At 35.8% G+C, this 22497-nt stretch overlaps 1 protein-coding gene and 1 non-coding gene across 2 annotated transcripts in view; one reads left to right on the forward strand and one right to left on the reverse strand.

Annotated features, from left to right (window-relative positions):
- LOC105838316 (polyprenol reductase) overlaps positions 1–22497 on the reverse strand; it is a 102171-nt gene that overhangs the window by 43838 nt on the left and 35836 nt on the right. The gene's annotated exons all lie outside the window — the stretch shown is intronic.
- LOC105838313 lies at positions 13279–18604 on the forward strand. Its single transcript, XR_003626887.2, has 3 exons — positions 13279–14242; positions 15319–15573; positions 18029–18604. It is a non-coding gene; the product is annotated as an uncharacterized LOC105838313 (transcript).

A 22497-nucleotide genomic window follows, 5' to 3' on the forward strand; every position in this document is an offset into this window, starting at 1 on the left:
TTAGCACTTGACGTGTAGCCTTAGAAATTCAAGTTTTTCGGGAAAAATAATTGTTTAAAAAATGTTCTAATTAATTATATCACCTGAACTTTATAGAAACATATTGTACGCGTCCCGAACTATATGAGAATTACGTTAAAATAAATAGATCTGTCGATATTCGATTAGCACTTGACGTGTAGCCTTAGAAATTCAAGTTTTTCGGGAAAAATAATTGTTTAAAAAATGTTCTAATTAATTATATCACCTGAACTTTATAGAAACATATTGTACGCGTCCCGAACTATATGAGAATTGCGTTAAAATAAATAGATCTGTCGATATTCGATTAGCACTTGACGTGTAGCCTTAGAAATTCAAGTTTTTCGGGAAAAATAATTGTTTAAAAAATGTTCTAATTAATTATATCACCTGAACTTTATAGAAACATATTGTACGCGTCCCGAACTATATGAGAATTACGTTAAAATAAATAGATCTGTCGATATTCGATTAGCACTTGACGTGTAGCTTTAGAAATTCAAGTTTTTCGGGCAGAATAATTGTTTAAAAAATGTTTTAATTAATTATAACACCGTAACTCTTTAAAAAACCATTGTACGCGTCCAGAACTATATGAAAACTGCGTTGAAATAGATAGCATTGTCGATATTGGATTTGCATTTCACGTCTAGCCCAAAAATTCAAGTTTTTCGGGCAAAATAATTGTTTAAAAAATGTTCTAATTAATTATATCACCTGAATTTTATAGATACATATTGTACGCGTCCCAAACTATATGAGAATTACGTTCAAATAAATATATCTGTCGATATTCGATTAGCACCTTACGTCCAGCCTTAAAAATTCATGTTTTTCGGGCAAAATAATTGTTAAAAAAATGTTTTAATTAATTATATTCCCGGAACTCTTTAGAAACTTATTTTATGCGTCCGGAACGATATATGAATTGCGTTAAAATAAATAGAACTGTCGATATTTGAACAGCATCTCACCTTTAGCCCTCAAAAGTCATGTTTTTCGGCAAAATAATTGTTTAAAAAATGTTTTAATTAATTATATCACTGGAACTCTTTAGAAAATTATTGGACGCGTCCGGAACTATATAAAAACTGCGTTAAAATAAATAAATCTGATCATATTCAATTAGCTCTTCACGTCCTGCCTTCAAATTCAAGTTTTCCGGGCAAAATAATTTTTTTAAAAATGTTCTTATTAATTATAACACCATAACTTTTTTAAAAACTATTGTACGCGTCCGTATCTATATGGGAACTGCGTTAAAAAAAACAGAACTGTCAATATTCAATCAGTATCTCATGTCTAGACCTATAAATATAAGTTTCCCATCTAGATAGTTGTTGAAAAATACTTTTAAAATTTTTAAATTAATTAATTTTGTCTATCTGAGATGCCAGTTGCACCAAATCCACGTGCGCAGACGTACACGCATATATACGTATGTTTTGTAACAAAAAATTATTTTTTCATTAATTTAATCATCAGAACTATTGATAGAACGTCTCTAAATAATAGGACTCTATAGATTTAGTCTTCTCTGTGGTCGTATATTCAAAATACGGTGAGATGCTATTATGTGATTTTGGAAGTTAGCATCTCATTTATAAAATTTTAATTAAAATAGATAATTCAACGGAACTATTGTTGATACCTATCAAGAACTGTAGAACTATGCTGGATGCAAGTAATTCTGCAGTATTTTTATGAGATGTTAAACTTTGAAATGCTAACTTCACACACGTTTAATCGGCATCGCGGAAAAGCGACAACAATACTTCGAGAGATGCGAGTATCGATGCCATGCCCTTTTTTAGAAAGGATTTTTACTTCTCTCTCTCTCTCTCTCTCTTCCTCTCGTATATTTTTTATTTGGCTCTTTTTTCTTTTTCCCTGATTTTTTGTAATTATTTCAATCAACTATCAAAAGTGACAGTTTGACAGCTGAAAATGACACGAAGTAGTTTGACAGCTGGAAATGACACGAAGTGAAGAAAGTCACAACGCACTTAACAACGAGATAGCGAGACAGCCAATCAGCATCTCGGAAAAGCGGCAACAATAAATTCGATTTGATTTAACATCTCCTTTTTTAGATAGGATTTATACTGACGTCTACGTATACGTCATCTCGCACCCGACAGGACATCATAGCGCGGGCGGAAATGTGGAGAATGAGAAATAAGCTTGGCAGTATGTAATTAGGAGTGTCGTCGCGCGCTATTGAGATTGAAAGCGAGTCAGTTTGATTTCAGACTTTGTGCTTCCATACGCATATTTTAATAAAATAATTCGATAGACTGAAGAAGGTATGACATTTTTATTAAATTCAACGTTGATAGTAATGCTTGAATTGTGTATTAAATAATTAAGGGATAACTAAAAAGAAAAGACGTATTATTAATTAAAATTAATTAATTCAAGAATAATTATATGTATATAAATATGTATGTGTATTTTATATTCATTTATTACACATAAAATGCGTGTTTATTTTCTTATAAAAATTCATGTAAATTCAAGTAAGTTCATATAATAAAGTGATATATAAATAATATGTACGTAATGCATATACCTAGAGGAGAGAGAAATGTAATATCGTGATTAAAAAATTAATTATTCATTTACAAGTAAACGTTGATAAAAGTTAAAAATAAGAAAAATATAAGAAAATCACTTTTAATAATCTAGCTAGATAAAGATTGTAACGCGCGCGCGCGCGTGTCTTACATTAATGAGTGAGTTACATTGATATAACGTACCGTAAAGCACTCTCTAACTATATGCTGAAAATTTAAGCATGTCGGGCTTTACTACGTAATAAAAGGCTTAAACCTTATAAGTGTACGGAGAGAAAGTAAGGTCTCAGAAAGCTAATCCGGTAAAGCCAATGCTAAGAAACTTAACTTTGAGATCTCTCTGCTTTATTCGTTCCTGAAAAAGATAATTCGCGACCCTCTTGCCTTTGTATTATAAATTTTTCTGTACCAGTATTGCATTATATTTCTTGTCTCCGGATGTTGATACAAATATAATTAAGATGCATTAAGGAAGCTTTCATTACACAAATAAAAGAAGAGAAATATAGGTACTATAGAAAATTCTATGCCAGCTTGGCACTTCCGTTTTCATTAAGCTGTAACCAAACCTTCGCAAAACAACTCTTCCCCTCGCTACGTTAAACGTACGACAAAATTCTCAAAAGTATCTTGCAAGTACCACTTGGACGCCGGCAAAATAAAATATGCTTACTAAAAGCTGCTGTTGAAATTCGCGGGGTAATTTCATCAGAGTTCATAAGCGTCATTAAAGTTTACGCTTTAACTTTAAAGTGCAGTAAACATCGTGTACCGGCATCCTCGCGAAAAGCGCCGACCTTAATCGATACACGCCGGCGCGGCGCGGCGTCGTCGTCGTCGTCGTCGACGTCGTCGTTCCGGATCGACAAACCACCGTCCCCTTGGGCGTTTTTTTCCGTCCTTTCCGCTGCATCCGATCGTCGCAAAGCGACGACCGAGCTTGCTCAAAGGAACCCGGAGAACCATTAAACGATGCAAAGGGGCGACAATGGCCGTGCCGGGACGACAAAGGCGATCGTACGCGTTCTTCCTCCATCATGCTCTTCACTAGGTCTTCTTAGTTTTTTTTTTTCCGAAGCGACAGTAATGAGAACATGCGAGATGCGAGAATTTACTTTTCGATAGAGAAAGGGAGTCCAGATATTTCTTTCAAAAAGATTAATTATTGAAATTATTTAATTCTTGTAGCCAATAAGGTTGACGTTACGACTAATAATTTTATATACGAGATATTTTATTATAATTTATTTATCTATTTTCTTTCAATAACATTTTAATAAATAAAATATTAAATAAATATTTTTTATATTAACTTTTTTAATATATATAATATAATAAAATTTAAAACAATAAATATACTAATTTATAGAAGAAATATTAATATAAATGTAATAATTCTTTATTCAACGCGTTTTTGTAATCCAGTATTATTAATCCAGTAATAAAATATTCAAAATAAATTCTAAAATATGAAAGAAAAAAAATTCTCTCAATTGTTGATAGTTTTATAGTAAAATTATGTATAGAAAATAGCAAAGACTTTCTGTACAGGTTATAAACTAAATACAAATTATCTGATGTATAATACGATTAATATTCACATTATACTCAACCACAGATAAAATTTAATTTAAAATTTATATGACGAAATGAATTATATTTTGCCATTACATATGAAAATGGTAAAGCTTTTAATTGTAAAGAGACAAAGTCAATAATAATATATCGCTCATTCTCTATCTTATTGTTCTCCTATTCTTTTTTCCTTTCTTCCCCCTTTCTTCGAATCTTCCTGTCACAGTTAAACCGAGGGGCAGAGAAGGAAGTAGGAGGACCCACGAGGAACTCACTGACCGGCTCGCCGGCAGCGAGAGGGTGAGTATCAATTACACGGGTACCTCCGTTAGAGTTTTCCGGAAATTCGCGTAGTAAGTCAAGTCCGGGGACACTGAAACTCCGGTGAGCGAACAATGCCGGCAGGCCGCGGGAGCTCTCGCATTTGCATATGAATTGGCGGGCTCCCTGCAGGTCGGCGACGACGCCGGCCCTGGCCTCCGGGTACCTCCGACCGCCTCTATCGCCTACCACTGTCGACCGACAAAGGTGGACGCATACGGCCAGGTGGTTAACAGCTCGGCTGGCTAGATAGTTCGAATTACCCTGAGGACGTTGGGTTGATGATTGGATACCAGCTCGACTCTCAATAACGTCTGCTCGAGCATCGCGATAGCACACTTATCAACGATGCAGCTGAGAAGACTTATACTTGACTTAGCACAACTTATATAGAACACTTATCCAATTACAACTTAGAAGAATCATATAAAACCCGGTACAAAGTGACAAAACCTTCGCTCGAAAATTTATAAGTATGTGCCTCTTAATTTTTTAAATTCTACCTATTCAAATCTCTTTACACGGTTCTTTTAATGAATCTATCTTTTGTGCGAAACAGCATTTCTACAAACAGAGAGACGAAAGGAGAGGCTTAAGTTCCCGTTGTTTCTTTTTCTTGAAGGACTGATGTTAAGCAAGGTAATAGTAATGCTCTCACGCCGCGACTGGCGGAGGAGAGACCGCGTATTACATCTCTGCTCGGTACGCGTAACTATTACAACGTCTTTAAATTACGCGCGGTTAATTAAAGCGCAATTACGATTCGGTCCCTAGAGAGAGCCGTCATGAAATTACATCCTGCGCGAGCGCTCCCTCTTTCGGCTGGGCGAATTCCTCCAAGGGCAAAAAGCCCCGGAGGTTTGCTTGGGCCGCGCGGCGCGCGGGTACCGGGATGTTTGCGATTTTGCGAGCGTAAACCAATTACGCGTTGCGGAGACGTGGACCTCAGGAGTAATTCGCCCACGCGGGTTCCGATCGATTCGTACCGACGTATGTACGTATGCCGAGTGAGACTGATATTGCCCCGCGATTAATTACAGCAACGCGAAACTCGATAAACATTTCTTCGTTCGAAACAATGCGTTCTGCCGATCGGTATGATTGTGTTCGCCAACGTGAAGCACTACGGGATTAAACATATTGAAACAGATCAATCATTTAAGTAGTTATACTTCTTGTTGACAAATCAACGTATTATCGAGATTGTGATTGGATTTCTATTATATGTTAAAACTGATTATTCTAAAGTTTCCCGAACTTATGTGAATCGTGAATTATTTTTTAAAACGGCAAATATCTACGACTCCTGCATAAAAAACGAGAGAAGGGAAGAGAGAGACAGAGAGAGAGAGAATAAGAGAGAGAGAATAAGAGAGAGAGAGTAAATTGATTATTTATATCACTTTAGTTATATCATTTTACTCTTACTATTTTTCTATTTTTTATTGAATATATAATTTTATAAATTTATTTATTAAATATATAATTTAAGGTATAAAAGTGTAAAGAATGATGCACTTATTTCCTATTCTTATTGATAACAGCTTTCACGTTGACAGTGCAGATCATTTTCGTGTATAAGGAATTTAATAAATAGTTATAATATTTTAAATCTTTGTTTTGATTTCTATTATTTATAATCTTAATGCAAAAATGTATACAAGCCCAATAGAGCATAATAAAGAGTAAAAGATTCTTTTTCCTTAATAAATATGTTTGTCGACGAATTAGCCGGAACTTCCTCCCGCTTTAATCACTCACTACCGGCACTAAATTCGTTCATCTCGCGTAATTTACCAAACGGAGAGATCGGCGAACAGTGGAATACGAGCGCTCCTGGAATGTACGGCGTACGTAGAAGTCAGAGGGAAATTAGTTTCATTCTTGCAGCTACTTGTTTAAAAGGAATCCTAATTGCTCCCTCGTGTAACCGATCTCCAAACGCACGGAACTTGCGGCACGAATCTTGAATGTGGACGCGCATACGTATATGCAGGGTGTAATTTTGCTAACTGCGGTCAAGAGTAGAAATTCTCATAGATGAATATATGATTACCTTGAATCGCGGATATTTAAGCATACGTATCTTGTTGGGGGTTTTTTTTTTTACCATTCGTCGAGAGGAGCGTACATCATGTTGTGCCTTACAAGTGATACGTAACTGTACCGGGGGACGTTGCATCGCGGACGATCCAATGGGAACTTCGTCATTCATTATTCCGGCACGGTTGTATAATGCCTGAGAAATCCTGACAGTTATTACAGCGGCGTCGCAGGGATTTCTCCCTCGTCCCGCCGGATTTCGAGATTCAGCGAATTACGGCAGCGGAATGGATTTACAATGTTTAATTTACTACTCGGGCTGGGCGGGATTAAAGGCGCCGGTGGAAAATTATTGGCGCATAAAACGGACGGGATGATGTGGCATTGGTACCCGCGGTTTCGTTACTCATTAAAATGGAATTGTCGAATAGTCAAGCGCTAAGAAAGTAGAAAGCTTTCTACAAAATAGGAAAAAAAATTAAATGCGTGAATCTCCTAGGTGCTCCAAACCAAAACCATGAGACGGAGTAGTGGTAAAGAAATTTATTAAGCTCTGCACGTTTAATTTAAGCATACATGCACATATGTTGCAGACATTTCATATTTTGTGTCAAAATATGTCAGAATACAAAATATCTCGTAAATCATTCAATTTTTCGGTTATTGTGGAATTTTTTTATACAAAATACTTTCAGAAATAAATTTATATAAAAAATAGGATAAAGAGAGAGAAAGAGAGAGAAAAAGAGTTGCTCCCCAAATGCATACTTAAGTTTTATTTAACAAAATCGATTTAATGTTTATATTATAATTGCAAATACGTATATTACAATGAATATAAAATATTCTACAATAAACGTTTTTTTACAAAATCATAAAAATTCAGTATAAAATTGCATGTGATTACATTATCAGCTAAAAATTGATCAAAAATGAATACCAGTTGTACCTGATTTTTAAAAATTTTTTTTTTTTTTAAGTATTGTTAGCACGCACAAAAACAAGATGTAAATTTTTGTCTATATTACCATTTCTCATTTATTTCATACTTTCGTCATTTAATATTGTTTATATTACAAATAAAAATATAAAATATTAATAAGATACGTTCAGCAACTCTCCTCTTATATATTTTTTCATATCTTAAAAAAGATTAGATTACAAAGCATAATAAATTTCTCGGCTTGTCCCCCGAATGTGCTGCATTTGCATGCCTTGATTCTTATTCCATTCCTTACTGATGTATTCAAGCTCGCGAGGTCGCGATGGCGTTAAAAGCGCAAGTAATAAATAAAGTCGCAAAGTGTAAATTAAAACAATTACGACGCTCTTATCTACTGCACGTAAGTAAATCATAAATTCAATCCGCGCTGGCTGACAAAAGAAAATGCAAATTTTGCTCCGGGAATGCTTGCAGTGGCACCTTGCAGTTTGTCGATCAATCATGCACTTGCCACCGTATGCCCCACCCCCTATGCGCGTTACTCTTTCGAAAGTAATTAATATAAGAAACACAGAGGCGGGAGAGATAACGCGAGCGGCAAACGAGCCGCAATTAGGGCGGGCCGATGTGAATCGGGATAACGGCTGCCGCTCGTCTCGCTCAGACATTCGGATAGGAGCCGGGAGACGTCAATGTCTCTCGTTCGTCCTCGCTATCGGGGTATTAGCGCTTCGCCGTCGAACCGCACTGAGAATGCTGTTTACAACGGACGGGTATAATCCCGCGACGGGTATCCCCCTAAACCTACATTAACTTTAGCGCCGCCGTGAAAACCAATTAACCCGAGACGGGCCCGGCGTGACCCCGGCCGTGCCATCAGGCCGTAATCGAGACACTTGGAAAATTAGCAATGTCCCGGAAAATGCCCCTGGTCATTAGCGAAGGCGTCTCGCTGCAGACACTTGTGTGGCCGTGTTGCGGTCTACTCGGCGTGGCAAACTTTCCGAGGGAAACGGCACACCGGGAGGTGTGCGCGCTTACACGGAAATCTTCGTCGAGTCCCTACCTTCGAGATTCCGTTCTCACGCGGAACTCAAATCTTTCCCCTTTACTCAAGCTGAAACGCAAATTTTCAGGTGAAACCTATAATTGACACTCCTCGACTGGCCGAATAGGCGAATGACGACGAGCCTTAAGAGATTTTAATTTGATAATACAGGCAATTAGACAATTCATTTGCGATTCATTTGCGCGCATAAAATTTCTATGAAGATTAAAAGAGGGGAAGAATTTCGCTGACCTTTCTCATGGTAATGCACCACGCCCGCAGCTTTCGTTAACGCGGCGAGCAGCGAGAGCCGTCGCAAAATATGCAAACATTCTAGTTACGAAACACGCAGGCAATTTGCGCGAAGCTTTTGATTCGCGCGCGAAGGGGGGGTTATTCACCTCTGACGAGGCTGACGGCGTCTTTCCATGGCATTTCCATCGAATTTCGCGTTTCCAAGCATCCGCACCCGCACCCGCGTACAGGTCGCGGCGCACTCTTTTTTTCTTCTCTTCTCCCCCGCGCGCCGCCCTCCCCCTTTGCGATTCGCTCTCGTTCGGAGTCCCGGAGCACTTCTATCTCCGCGCAATTACGCGAAAACTTTTGAGCGAATATTCGCCGGCAGCTCTGCGGCGCACGAGGATGCTTCAGTTGTTTTAGGATTCCGGGCTGCGAGAATAAGGGTCAAGGGGGTATCCCGGGCCGCGTCGCATCGCGTTACGCCGTCTTATGGCCGATGTTGAGGCAAGATTCTGATCCATAAACCGGAAGAAGCAGCAAAGAGAGAGAGAAAGAGAGAGAGAGAGAGAGAGAGAGGGGGGAGGGGTGAGGGACTGCTGGCGAGGAGAACGGCTCGAAATTCGTGGACAAACAGAACTATTCGTCTTTCTCTGGGCGGAACAATTTCCTTGGAATTTATCCCGGAGACACTCGACCGTAGTTACAATGCGCGGAATAGTTATACGATGTCTTGGCGCGTGCGCGACCGCGGATAAAAGGAGGCATCTCGGTGTTGCGTTATGCGGACGACGAGCGTAACGTTGATCTCCGGGATTTACTCCCGGGGAGTAGTTCTTTTTTTTTACGGCCCCGCGCACACCACCCATCCAACATCGCCGCGAATTCATCAGACACGCGCATGAAAATCCGATTTATGAAAATGTAATTTAAAAAAACATTTGGTTAAAATATGTTAGTACTTTCTGTCGTCAAAGCATTTTGTAAAACATTTGATATGCGTCGTAATTAGTTTAAAGTATCGGATGAATTCGCGCCCAGCATTAACGCAAATTCACCAGACATGCATGTGAAATTTTATTTATAAAAATTAGATAGTTGAGAATATTCGTACTTTATATAATCAAATATTTTCTAAAATGTTTAACATCCATCATAATACATGATAATTAATCTAAAATGTCTGATAAAATCGCATTATTTACCGTACATCAACGCAAATAAATTCGGTTTATAAAAATGCTATTTATAAAAATTAGCTAGTTAAAACGTATTAGCACTTCCTAATTGAAGTATTTTTTTAAACATTTAATATGCATCATAATTATTAAAATAATTGTGAGGAGTTTTACATGCATTTCAAGAGGCATTAATAACGCAGCTCGTTCAAAAACGTCCTAATAAATGTGTGTAAAATTTATTAATTTATTATTATTATGTAGTTGTTGAATCATGTTATTAAAATGAATGCTAATCTAGTTAAATTTCACGAACGAGCAAAACAAACACCAGTAATTAATAATATTGTCAATTACAGAGCGGATGATTTATATTTGATTTATATTATAAAATCGAGTACCTCCGTAAACCCGTAAAGAGATAGTTTGTTAAGCGAATGGGTTATTGTGTAATATGCAATGCGGACTTGCTGTTAGGTGAAAGCAAACGAGAAGGCGAGGCGACAGCCGGAAATTGCGGGCGCATGGGTCCACAGATTTTCCCGTTGGGAGAAACGGGCAAAATAAAATGAAATATGGTGATTTATCGCCTAATGTACGCGCCAGCCAATTTGTCCCGTTTCCACGCGTGAACTGTCTCGTGTCGTGAGAGCCTGTCCCGCAGGATGTAGACGGAAACACGGATTGCATTTCATAGAGTGGTCTCGATGGCCCGTGTGATGCGCGACGCGCGCGCGCGCGCGCGCACGCACGCAGAGTGCGCGATGAAATTACAAAATTTGTCTGGGGATTGCACACGTGAGTGCGGCTGACGTGTCCGCACCGAAGATACGCCAATAATTGTCCGCAAAATGAAATGACAATTATCGCGACCGGTGGTAGACGAGACTTTACTAATCGTGTGGTTGTCATGGTATTGTCGAATTACACCGTTTATACACCTTGCATCGAACATAACATTCATCGTCGTTAGCGTTTAATCCCGTTTCCTATGACAATAAATTAGCAGCAATGCAGTGAATTATAATTATTACTTCCTAAATAATTAAATATTCACTATCAAGTAAAAATGTGTCGTTTTCTCTCGCCTCTAAAAATTTGACAAAATAGCTAAAGAAAAAGAATTTTTAAGTCATATTAGATAATGAAAAAAGAACAAATGGTTAGGAACTATTAAAACTGAAATGACATTTGTGCAATTCTAATCCCTCCGCGACGTTGGAGCAAATAAAAAATTATGCACACGTCGAGTAAATAATTAATGCGTATTATCGTGGAAAAAGCACATACGTCAACATAAATTCAGACGTAAACTACTGGAATTTCCCTTTAGCGTTTCCCCGCTATTTTACGTCAGCAACAAATCATATTTCCTACAATTTAATCTTGAGCCTGATTTATTGCCGTCACTTTCACAATGCAACTTCATAATTCCAAGAGACTATAAAACTCGAGAAACTATATACATAATTTGCAATCGCGGAGCTGTCGTCGTTTTCGTTTCTGCAGCATTTATTCGGGTACTCTCATGATATGATAACTCCCCGTTTTAGGCGCCAGGTAGAGCTGTGAATTTCTTCACTCGACGAGCATTAATTACTTCGAAATGAACGCTTAATTAATTTACTGTAACACATTCTTACTGAATAGACTAAAAGGAAATAATAAACTCCTGTACAAAATGTGCGCGCGCCAGTTCTCTTACCATATTATTTTTTTAAATCTCTTTAATTTATCTAAAATTAATTTAGACAAAAAGCTTTGCAAGGAAAACGATCTACACTACTTTGGTAAAATAATTAGCTATAAAATATATAAGAGACTTCTTGTGAACAAAACTTGATGACAGAAATTGTATTTTTTAGTCAAGTAAACTAGCTTTAAAACAATTTTCCTGGACATTCTTCCCAATAAAAATTGTCAACACAAAATAAATGTAATGAAAAGTGGAACATTGTATGAATGCCATATATATTTGTAATCGGAATATATATAACATCCAATATTAAGATTAATATGATAATGGATTTATTTTATAACGCAGTACGTGTATGTGACAATAATAACAAAAATAATAAATTAACAACAATTTGCACATTACCTATACAACGTTATTCAAGTACAGGATTAATAATCAAAATATAAAGTTACAATTTATAAAATACGATGTTAACAGCATTATTTAACGTTTGTGGTAATAATGGTAAATAATGTTAATAAATGTTTATTCACAGCAACAGTTTGTATGGTTTATAATATGGACATTATATAATTTTAAATATTTATACAAAAAAAAAAAACAAATATTATCAGCCATTAGTAAAATTTCGAGAATTAAAAAAATATATATATAGTATATGTATAGCTTAAAATACAACCTTGTTACAATTGCACTTTACTGCGACAACGTTTTTGGCGCCGTTTGCATTATCGTTCATTTGTATAATTTATTCGACGGAAGCGAATAAACTCCGAGTGCGAAGGCTCGTAAAAAGGGGTCTCGACGGCGCACTTCGTCATTTCCTTCATACGGCAAGAGTCATCACGGTAGACGAGAAATTGAGGGGCGAAGAAACTACTGTTGCCGCTGCCGTCGTAGTAGCGCGCTCGCAATTAGGATGAAGACGAAGACTCCAGGCTACTCATTAACTCCGGCATGAACCGGCGAGCGAGGTGCATCAACGGGGGTTAAAAGTCGAAGAGGTAACAAGCTGGCATCCTACAGCCCGCCTGCCGTCGCCGCCACCGCCACCGTCCGCCTCCGTTCCTTTTATTTCGCCGGAGTGTCGCCGGCAAATCTTATTTAAGGCAGATTTATCACCACCCGGCTCTGAGATCGAGGTAGGATATTACGCCGGACCCGGATGCGCCATTCACAATGCGACTCCTCGACTCAAAAAGTGTCATAACTCAAAACCTGAGCGCCTCTTCGAGCACTTCCGCCGCTCCAGCACATTGTGTGCCAGAATCTGTCCTCTCGTTGTCCCTGCACCGGTACCAATCCCCCTCCTCCCTCTCCCCCTTCCCCTTCACTGCCCCTCCTTTTCTCTCGTTTCTCTCGCGTTTTACTCACCCTTTCGTCCTATTCGCGTGCTACCCCTTTCTGTAAACAAGAAAGCGAGCGGAGTCTTTCGTTTTTATTTCTTTCATGTTAATACGCGTGATCACCCAGTAATATCAAGTGTTCCGCAAATTTTTTTCAACACATCGCTATTTCATCTGCCTTGACGTAAAATATCACGCTGAAATTTTCCGATGCTGGGCGCGGGGAAGATCGTCCGGTTTAATTACTCAAATATCGAGCAGGTTTCATGAAATTCAAGTAGACCAGTTCGCCAAATCGCAACTGGATATTTTTACATATTAAAATTAGCGGAAAATATTTAATATACTCGATAAACTTGGACGAGATGTAAAAATGTGGTCAAAGTCACTTACACCGAACAATGGATTTCGTCCACGTATGCAAATTGATTTTATTTCCATTTGGAATAATTTTACCAGAGCATTTGCCTGAAATGTCATTAAAGAATGTTCGCGTAATACAATCCGGGTTGAAATGTTTCAATTATTAATGTCTCTCTGTACGGGATCGCGAACAGCAGTTCGTCCTGTCAAAGTGCAAACAATGGACATTTCCAATTACTCGGCGATGCGAAAGCAATATCTAATGCGATTTCTTTGTCCCGCCCGTTCTCACCGTCACTAATATCGTCCGTGTCGACTCGATCCCCGGGTTATAATCAAACGGGAACTTGCGTAAGGAAGGACTCGCATTAAGAGAAATGGACCGTGGGGAGCGGTTTTTCGCCGCCGCGCGCCGGTACAAAATATCCAACATGGTGACGTGAGCGTTGTCGCGCGTGACGGGCGCGTTCGATGCCATCGATCGCGCGCGGGCATCCTGATCGATACGCGCGTGTCGCGGCGGGCGAAAGAAACGACGAACGGGTCCGGCGATCCATTTTTTCGCGCTCCTCTTCCGCAACGAGCGGGAGCTCCATTAGTCCGGGATTGGCCGGCGTGCGCTTGAGCGAGCACCGCGGCGCTTTTTGCGCCGGCCGGGCCGGTTGAATAATTGTGTTTTGCAACGTCCGCGGGAGCGCTTAACCGAGCTCCCGGGCACAGATCCAAAGAAGAATTAAGCAAAGAGGAGAACCCCTGAAATGCGGATCTCTATAAAAGGGACAATGGCACCGGGCGAATCGCGCAGTTTTTGGGACGATCGCGGGTCGATCGCACGGATCAATCAAGGGGCGTTTGCGCGAAGGGGGACACAATTCTGCGACAGTAATTGAGCATCATGACTTCCGGAGTGAGTGCATATCGCGCGACCATCTCACGTGTCACCCTCAGACCGTTCGCCAACTTTGGCGCTTCCTCGGAGAAAGTCATTAAAGCTGCATGTGTCAGCGCATTTTGATCACGCCGTTTCAATAGAAAGCGGGATTTGATTGATTCCTGCGGTCAAGAGTAGAACCGGCAAATCTATCGTTTCATTCTCATTATATGTTGCGTAAAACGCTATGAGAAATTCCGTTTCCCAATTAAAAAGTTCTTTGACAAGTATTGGATTGATTTTTCCTAAACTTGGAAAATTTTAATTGCATGTTTCAAATACGGAGTTATGTATAGTTAAATAAACAATTAAAGCAAGAGCTTGTAAAAAAATGTAGAAAAATGCCACCTAATGCAAGAACTGTCATGTACCAAGGAATAAAATTTTTTATTTGTATTTTCAAATTATTATATATACATACATATATATATGTGTGTGTGTGTGTTTAAAATATGAATAATAAAATCGTTCTCAAAGTAAAACATGGAATTGTAAGTGAATATTTTAATAATAGCTTTACCGCTTAATATAAGCAGTGTATTTTAATTTTTATTCATATCTTAATTATTAAATATTTTCAATCTAAATACTGACAAATATAATACGTCTCACATTATACATGTATTCAAATTTTTTATTTAAAAGTAATTTCAAATTTTTATATTTTTAATATTTTTCTTATTTAGTTCTTTTTTTTTCTTTTTTCTCTCAACAATTTATCTAACTCTTACTATTTTATTTTGTCAGAGTTATGGATTCTTTACTTAGCAGTCTTCTCTTGTCCATTCAACCTAACATAACCCTGGCTTTCCTATCTTCTATGTCAGCCAATATCACAACCTGTCATATTTCCGCAAATAAATCTTTGTTCTATAGTCCTTATCTCTCTAAGAGTTCTATTTAAGTTACCGTGTTCTTTTTTCGTCTCTACACTCTTCTTTGTGATCCTAATTTATTTTTAATATTTTGTTTTCTAAATTGTAATACACATCTCATAGTGTTTAATCGACGAGAATAATTTCGTTAACAAGAGCAACATATTTCTCGTCAGTTGGTTCTATTCGTATTGGTGCTTTCGATCTTGCTTCTGATCGATGCAAACCCGGAAGGTCACGCGCACTCTTTCCAACATTTCCACGGTCCAGTGACAGGCAACGAGCACGAAGTCACATGGGATGACGACGACGGCCACTATCATGAAGACTACGTCGCTCATCCCCATTATGCTTTTTCGTACGGGGTCGAAGACCACCATACGGGCGATTATCACGGCCAAAAGGAGCACAGAGACGGTAGGTTTGCGTAGTTTGAATGGAGATTAATCTCCTCTGCTTTAGGAGGAGATCCTACTTGTCATCTCGTACATACCCGCAAAGAATAGGGAGAATAAGAATAACCTACTTACGTACGCAGAATCGCGATGGCAAGCTCTCCGACGAGGGAGAAAAAGCTGACAAATGTACCGAGGTGAACGTAGGACAGACTGATTGTGCGAATAAAAGTGGCAACGTGACCTTTGCTTGAGCAATTTTGTAATGTTGCTCTTGGAATACGTAATGGAAAACCGCGAGCCTGATAATTCTATTGATTTGACTTACGTCTTTGTCGTTCATCGGACGAACAATTGGCAGATGTTAAGAATATTTTATCGATGCCGTTTTATGCACGTTAAAAATAATTTTAAAAGACTAAGAGAACTTTAATGCGCGCGTTGTCGCCTTCCTAATTTCAATGTCATGTGCTTTACATAGAAAAGATTACAAAAAAAGTCGCCGATATTGATGTATTATTTTGTTTTTGAATTACATTTTTTTAACATTAAAAATAAAATTTTAAAAAAATAAATGAAAAGAATAATTTTATTCAAGTATCTAAAAATTTGGTTAAATATAAATTTAAAAATAACTTTGTTACACCAGTAAAATAATTATGAAAAACATTTGAGCATCATGAGGAAATGCTACAAAAATTTTAATATTATTCTGGCATTCAGTTTGAATATAATTACTTTGATGGTCTAACAAAATTCTTTTCAGTTTTGTAGTAAAACTACGTAATTTGCAAAAGAAAATTATAAGAATATTTATATATTCAACGAATTTACTTTTAGAACTTATAAATATAAATTATAGGTTTTACTTCTTTAATTATCTAAAGCAAATCACAAGTTTTTATCAACCATTATAAAATGCAGTGTTTAATTTCCGAGAAATAAGATGTCATTTTAAGAGACTTATGGTTAGTATTTGCAACTTTCCTCTATTACTTCTCGTAACATGTCTATTCTAAATAAAATCTATGCTGGTGTACAAAAAGAATTATTTTCTAATTTTTTAACCTAACTTATGTAAGATATAATTATTTATAAACATTAATATACATACATAAAATATGAGTTTCCATTTTATTATCAGTTTGTTGTACGGAATAATTGCAATTCGAACACGTTACTTTAGGAGGATTCTATCAACATGAAACAAAAATGTTCATAATACTGAAGCAGATATTGTTTTTAATCAGCCGGTTTTTAATAATTTCGTAATGGTATTTTCTCAAGGCACGACTTTCTCTATATAAAACGAGATCATCGAGCGTCGTCTAGTTTTAACTGGAGCGAGAGATTTCGTAGCAACGCGCCGAGAGAAAAGTTAGGAACGATAAAAGTGCTGCTAAAAAACCATGCCTCAGTATTCTCGCCTTCAAAGGCAGACGCGCGCGCACCGGCTGAAAACTTTATAACCATATAAAGCTTAGATAGCTGCTATTGATAGAAGGGTCTCTGAGCAATTGCGAATTCGCGGTATTCGCCAACGCAAAACTAATTAGAATAACTAGGGCTAATTACAAATCTCGTTTACGTGATATTTTAAAGTGGGAATATAATTTAGGTTTAAAACAACGTTAAAATATACCACACAGTTATTATGTGTGTGTGCGTGCGTGTGTGTGTGTGTGTGACAGATTATAAGAAAATATGATGGATCATTAGCAGAAATCCACGGTTGTGGAGATTAAACGCCTACATATGTAAAAACGTTAAATTAAATTGCTGTTAATCAATTATTATATTTGATAAATTAATTGCGTTTAAATAATTTTCTTTGTTTAATATTTGATGAGAAACATGTTTCTACATTTAAATATCGGTTGTACTACACGTAAAATCCATGTGCGACGAAATAATAGAATTCGTATTTAAATATATTATGAAATCATCAATCATATAAGCGGAATTATTTATATAAAACGTTTTTAATTTCTGCATTTATTAATTTTAAATTTGCCTGCGTGTAAATACATTCAACAAGCGAATTGTATAAATGTTAGATTATTCTCTTTGCTTAAGGAATCTGTTTAAAATTTTCTTTCAAAAATAAAAAATACACACAGCAAAACATTTCCTAAATATAGGAAGGTAGGTATTTCTATTAATTTACACAATTTTTAATAACACAAGCTATTCGGACATAATTCTTGTATTGTATAAGTCATTTACTTCTTCTTTCATTATAATAATTAAAATCTTTTACGCAAAAAAATAAGATTCTCATATTATCACGTGTAAAACGGAATATAAGTGAATTTTTTAAGAGAATAAAAACCCGATTGTGTACTTCATCATATTCGCCTAAAACTCAATTCGTCTCTGTAAAAAAAAGGAACGATAAACCTGTGTCTCATTGTCAAATATGCCAGCTTTGCGCAGAGCAACGCTAAACAAATAACTCATACGTCGATGTTTTGCAGGCACGGACGTATTCGGGGAGTATACCGTGAAGGAACCAGACGGCAATATTAGAACAGTGAGGTACCGCGCAGGCAAGGACGGATTTCACGCCAAAGTGCTTAACAGCCTCCGAAACGATCGTCAACAAGATGTTGATCATTATTACGATCGTTATTAATTCCCGCGAGGCTTCATCGAAACTTGGTCGTTTTCTACTACTCCATACTTTGTTAATTTTTCAAATCCATTATCCTTGTTAATCGTCGACATATTTCATTTGCACTCATTAAAAGATCAGTAAAGTACTTTAACATATTTTCATTCTCTCAGTTTTTCTTAATGAATCACTCTTGTCTAGTTTTACGGCTAGTTTCATAACGGAGTCATTATCGTGAAAGTCTTTCAATATTACGAAGTGGCCTTAAAGATGTTGCGAAAACTCGATAAGTTTGTCAATCGCACAATTTGCAGACTGAACTTCTTTGGAAGGAATAATTATTTCTTCCGTGGAAATGCAGCAAATTGTAATCGTCGACATTGGATTGTTAATAGACTACTTTCCGAGCAAAACTGTTTGACCAAGGAAATCATGAGAAAATGCACAGTGTAATTCAATTTCTATATTTTTATAGTCTTCTATATTAGACTGTTTAGATTAAGATACATTATTATTAGAAAATTTGACTAAATTTTTATTTACTAAATAAACGAATAAATGTTACATTAACAATTTATAAATTATAAAAATTTACATTTATAAAAATTAATAAGCAACAAAAACATTAGACACGTAAAAAAATACATTATCTAAACTCGTACCTTATAAGGCAACTAATATATTAAACAAATTTATTAATAACGGATATACAAATATAAATTAGTAATATTAAAATAATTAAAATAATATTAAAATAATTATAATTAAAAATAATTAAATATTTATTTACATCACCAAAGTCAACTACTCTCGTTTCTATCTTTTTGTAACGCCAACGTTATCGTTTTCATGAAACCGGTTAAAAAGGGATTTGGAGATGCATCCGTTTCCTGCTTGTTTGTTTCGGCCTACAAGCTGTCCTCGTCAAGTGCTCAAATGATTACCACGTATCACAGTAAAAGCATATTGCAATAGACATTTGGCAAATAGATGTAATATTTGAAATTCAATTTGTTACATGGCCTATGCAGGATATTGTTTGCTCCAAATTATTTTCTACCTTCCTGCGAAAAGCACTAACTCGTAGCTACAATCGAAAACCGATGCGTAGGAACAACTAAAAGCCGATAAAATTTTAAAGAACATAGTATTTTTTAGCGGAATTGACGTTCACAGAAAACAATCTAATTGAACTGCTGTTATACTAATCTTGTAGAGCAATTAAGTATCTTTTTATTTAAATCAAACGTATAGAAGATTTTATTCTTTAAATAAACGTCAGATTTAATGTGGAATAATATCTTATTTATTAAGAATTAATTTACAAGAAATAAAATATTAAGCGTTTATATATATATATATATATATATTGTAAAGTGTTAAATATTTCGTGATGGCAGTGAAAGAATTAATTGAAACACAGCGCTTAATTATTGTTTACGATGAAGCATTATTAAGCATACTAACATTCACGAATTCATAATGACTCCTTTAATATTTTTAGACTCTAGAATTATTAAACCTTTCTGATCACAAGTATTGTCTATAGATATTCGTATATTATTAGAATTATATTTAGCATGTAAATTTGATACGTGCAATTCTCAAAAAATATTAGTGTAATTCTTAGAAAGAAAGAGAGTAAGAGAAAATTAAGATGCTCGACATACAGATTTCATATATAATTTGTCATTAATTTCACGCAATTGGTGAGAAATTTATTCAGATTAAGTAATAAGCACTTAATCTGAATAATTTAAGAAAATCTCCAAAATACATTATTACGATATTGTACGACAGTGAAAGATCTTTTCATGCCGTAACAAATTTAATTAAAGTTACATTGAAATTATATAAGGATAAAAACAATAATAATAATACAAAATTGTGATTGTCAAAAAATGGCAAGTAATTTAATTTTTAATTGCCAATTATCATTGAAAAGTGACAGAAGTAATTTAGTTATTAATTATCATGCACGCTATACTTCGTCTTTTCAGGTAATGAGAAAGTTAGTCGCAATTAATCGAAAAGATATTTATAATTATCACATTTTTGAAAACTGCTTGCAATATGCAGAAATTGAAACAAACGTTAAAAGATATATAACATCTACTATAAATATATAAAACTTACTTATTCGTATGCAAATATGTATCCCACTGGGAAATGCATTTTATGCACATACTGTACGTCCCACATAATTTCTTCCCGCATGTATAAATCACAAAGATCACGAAACGTGTCTTGCCAAAATACAATAAAGGTCCGCGAAATGTCGATATTCCATTCTGGATGTGTCCACGTGTAATTTACATTCAGCACACGGTCGAGCGATAAATCACCGAAAACGCGACTGGGAAGAGTCGCGTGGTAAACACCTGATAACGCACTTTCCGTAACATGCAATATCATAGAAAATAGTAAACTCGCTGAATTTGTACATGTAGTACGTTAATTGACGTTATCCTCCCCATGCTAAACATCATAAATTGTATTTCAAGCTAGTGAATAAATCGGCTTAATTGCACTTCTATACAATGGTCTGCATACGCGATAGACACTGCCGTTGTCAACGGCTATGCTCTTTTCCCCCTTTGTAATTTCGTTCCTGGAAAAACGTATCATGTGTCAAATGCCTTTTATGGTTCGTCCATCATTATTAAACATTGTATTCTTCTCAGCAATAGCAGAATTATTACGAACGCTTTGGGAATATTCGCGTTATTTTGCAATTGACGAGCATTGCAAAATAATTAATTTTACTTCTAAACACGTACACACGTAACAATCAATTAGTGACATAGCATTCATCGTAAACCTTTCAATGGACCAAGCGAAATAATTCAAACACAATGTCAACATAATTTTCTCTTATTTTACTAATGTCCATTTCAATCAAAATAAATAAACTTCAATCTCAGTTTAACTTATTTTTTATCTTTTTCTACTTCTCTATAAAATAAATAGAGATAAAATTAAATTGAAATTAAAATTATTAACATTACATTGATAAAAATAAACATAAATTTATTTCAATCATTTATGTTATGTTTTACAATAATTATGTTATATACATTTTTTTATATAAAACTACAAGAATTATTTTTTATTTAAATCAAGAAATAAATTCTTTTTGATTAATTATTTTACAAATGTACTTTGTGGCTAATATTCCATATAGTACGTAAAACACACACCACACACACGTGCGCGCACACGCACACACAATAGATACTCTGGAATTAACCTCTTCACTAAAAGGATAGATGACAAACAATAACAGTCTATATTTTACGGAGCATTGAAATCTGTTAGTGTAGCACAAACAACGTTTATTTTATCGATCTTCATCGCAGATACGATTTCCTTTATAAATTCCGAAATACAACGGAGGTAGAAAGCGAGCGAAGTTATCAAAGAATCTTTGGCAGTGTTCTTTGGAGCGAGGTAGAAAGCCAATGGGATAGAAAGACCACGATAAAAGAAAAAAGGAAAGCAAGAGAGAAGCGCAGGAAGTATAAGAAAACCCTAAAGGAGAAAAATTTACTGAAGAATCTTATAAGCTGTTAAAATTAAGATCACGGTAACTAATTTTTCGGATGTGCATATCGTTTTTCATTATCATTTCATTCTCCAGGAATACACAGAAGAAATTATTGATGTTTGTTTTTAGTACTGATAGCTAATGATGGAATCAATATTGTAGCATAAAACACTTTCAAATTAATAACTTTAGTATGTCAATGCATGCATATATGATTTTAATATTATGAATACAAAGCTCTTCTGTAAAGAAACAATGTAGAATAGTCTTATTAAATTATTACATTTATATTATACAGACGTATTTTTTAAGAACATCACAGATGCTTATAATAATACATATAAAAATAATATGCCACACATATATACATGTCTGGTTTCTTCCTACAGTATTTTAAAAATTTGAATATATCAGTAGAACTTACATAATTAACAAATATAGTCGTGAAATATCGTGAATTTTGCCATTTCCACTTGATGAGGATTTAAATCTGTGAATTTGCTCGCTGTAAAAAAAGCTATATAATTTCCTATCTCTTGGGAGGACGTGGGAGGATACACGCGTTTTATATTCATAAATGCATCTCCAATTACTAAATCGTGAAAGTTAAATAATATTATTCAACACGGAGCATCGTGACGGTTATGGGATAAATAATTTCTACCTGCTTTATGATGTTTCCGGAGTTGAGTTACAGTAAGGTTACAAGATTCACACAGTATAAAAAATAACGATGTTGCGTGTTGTAGAAGAAAAGGGGATGATAAGAAAACGTTTTGCCAAAA

The sequence above is a fragment of the Monomorium pharaonis genome, chromosome 7, assembly GCF_013373865.1.
Source record: "Monomorium pharaonis isolate MP-MQ-018 chromosome 7, ASM1337386v2, whole genome shotgun sequence".
NCBI lineage: Eukaryota > Metazoa > Arthropoda > Insecta > Hymenoptera > Formicidae > Monomorium > Monomorium pharaonis.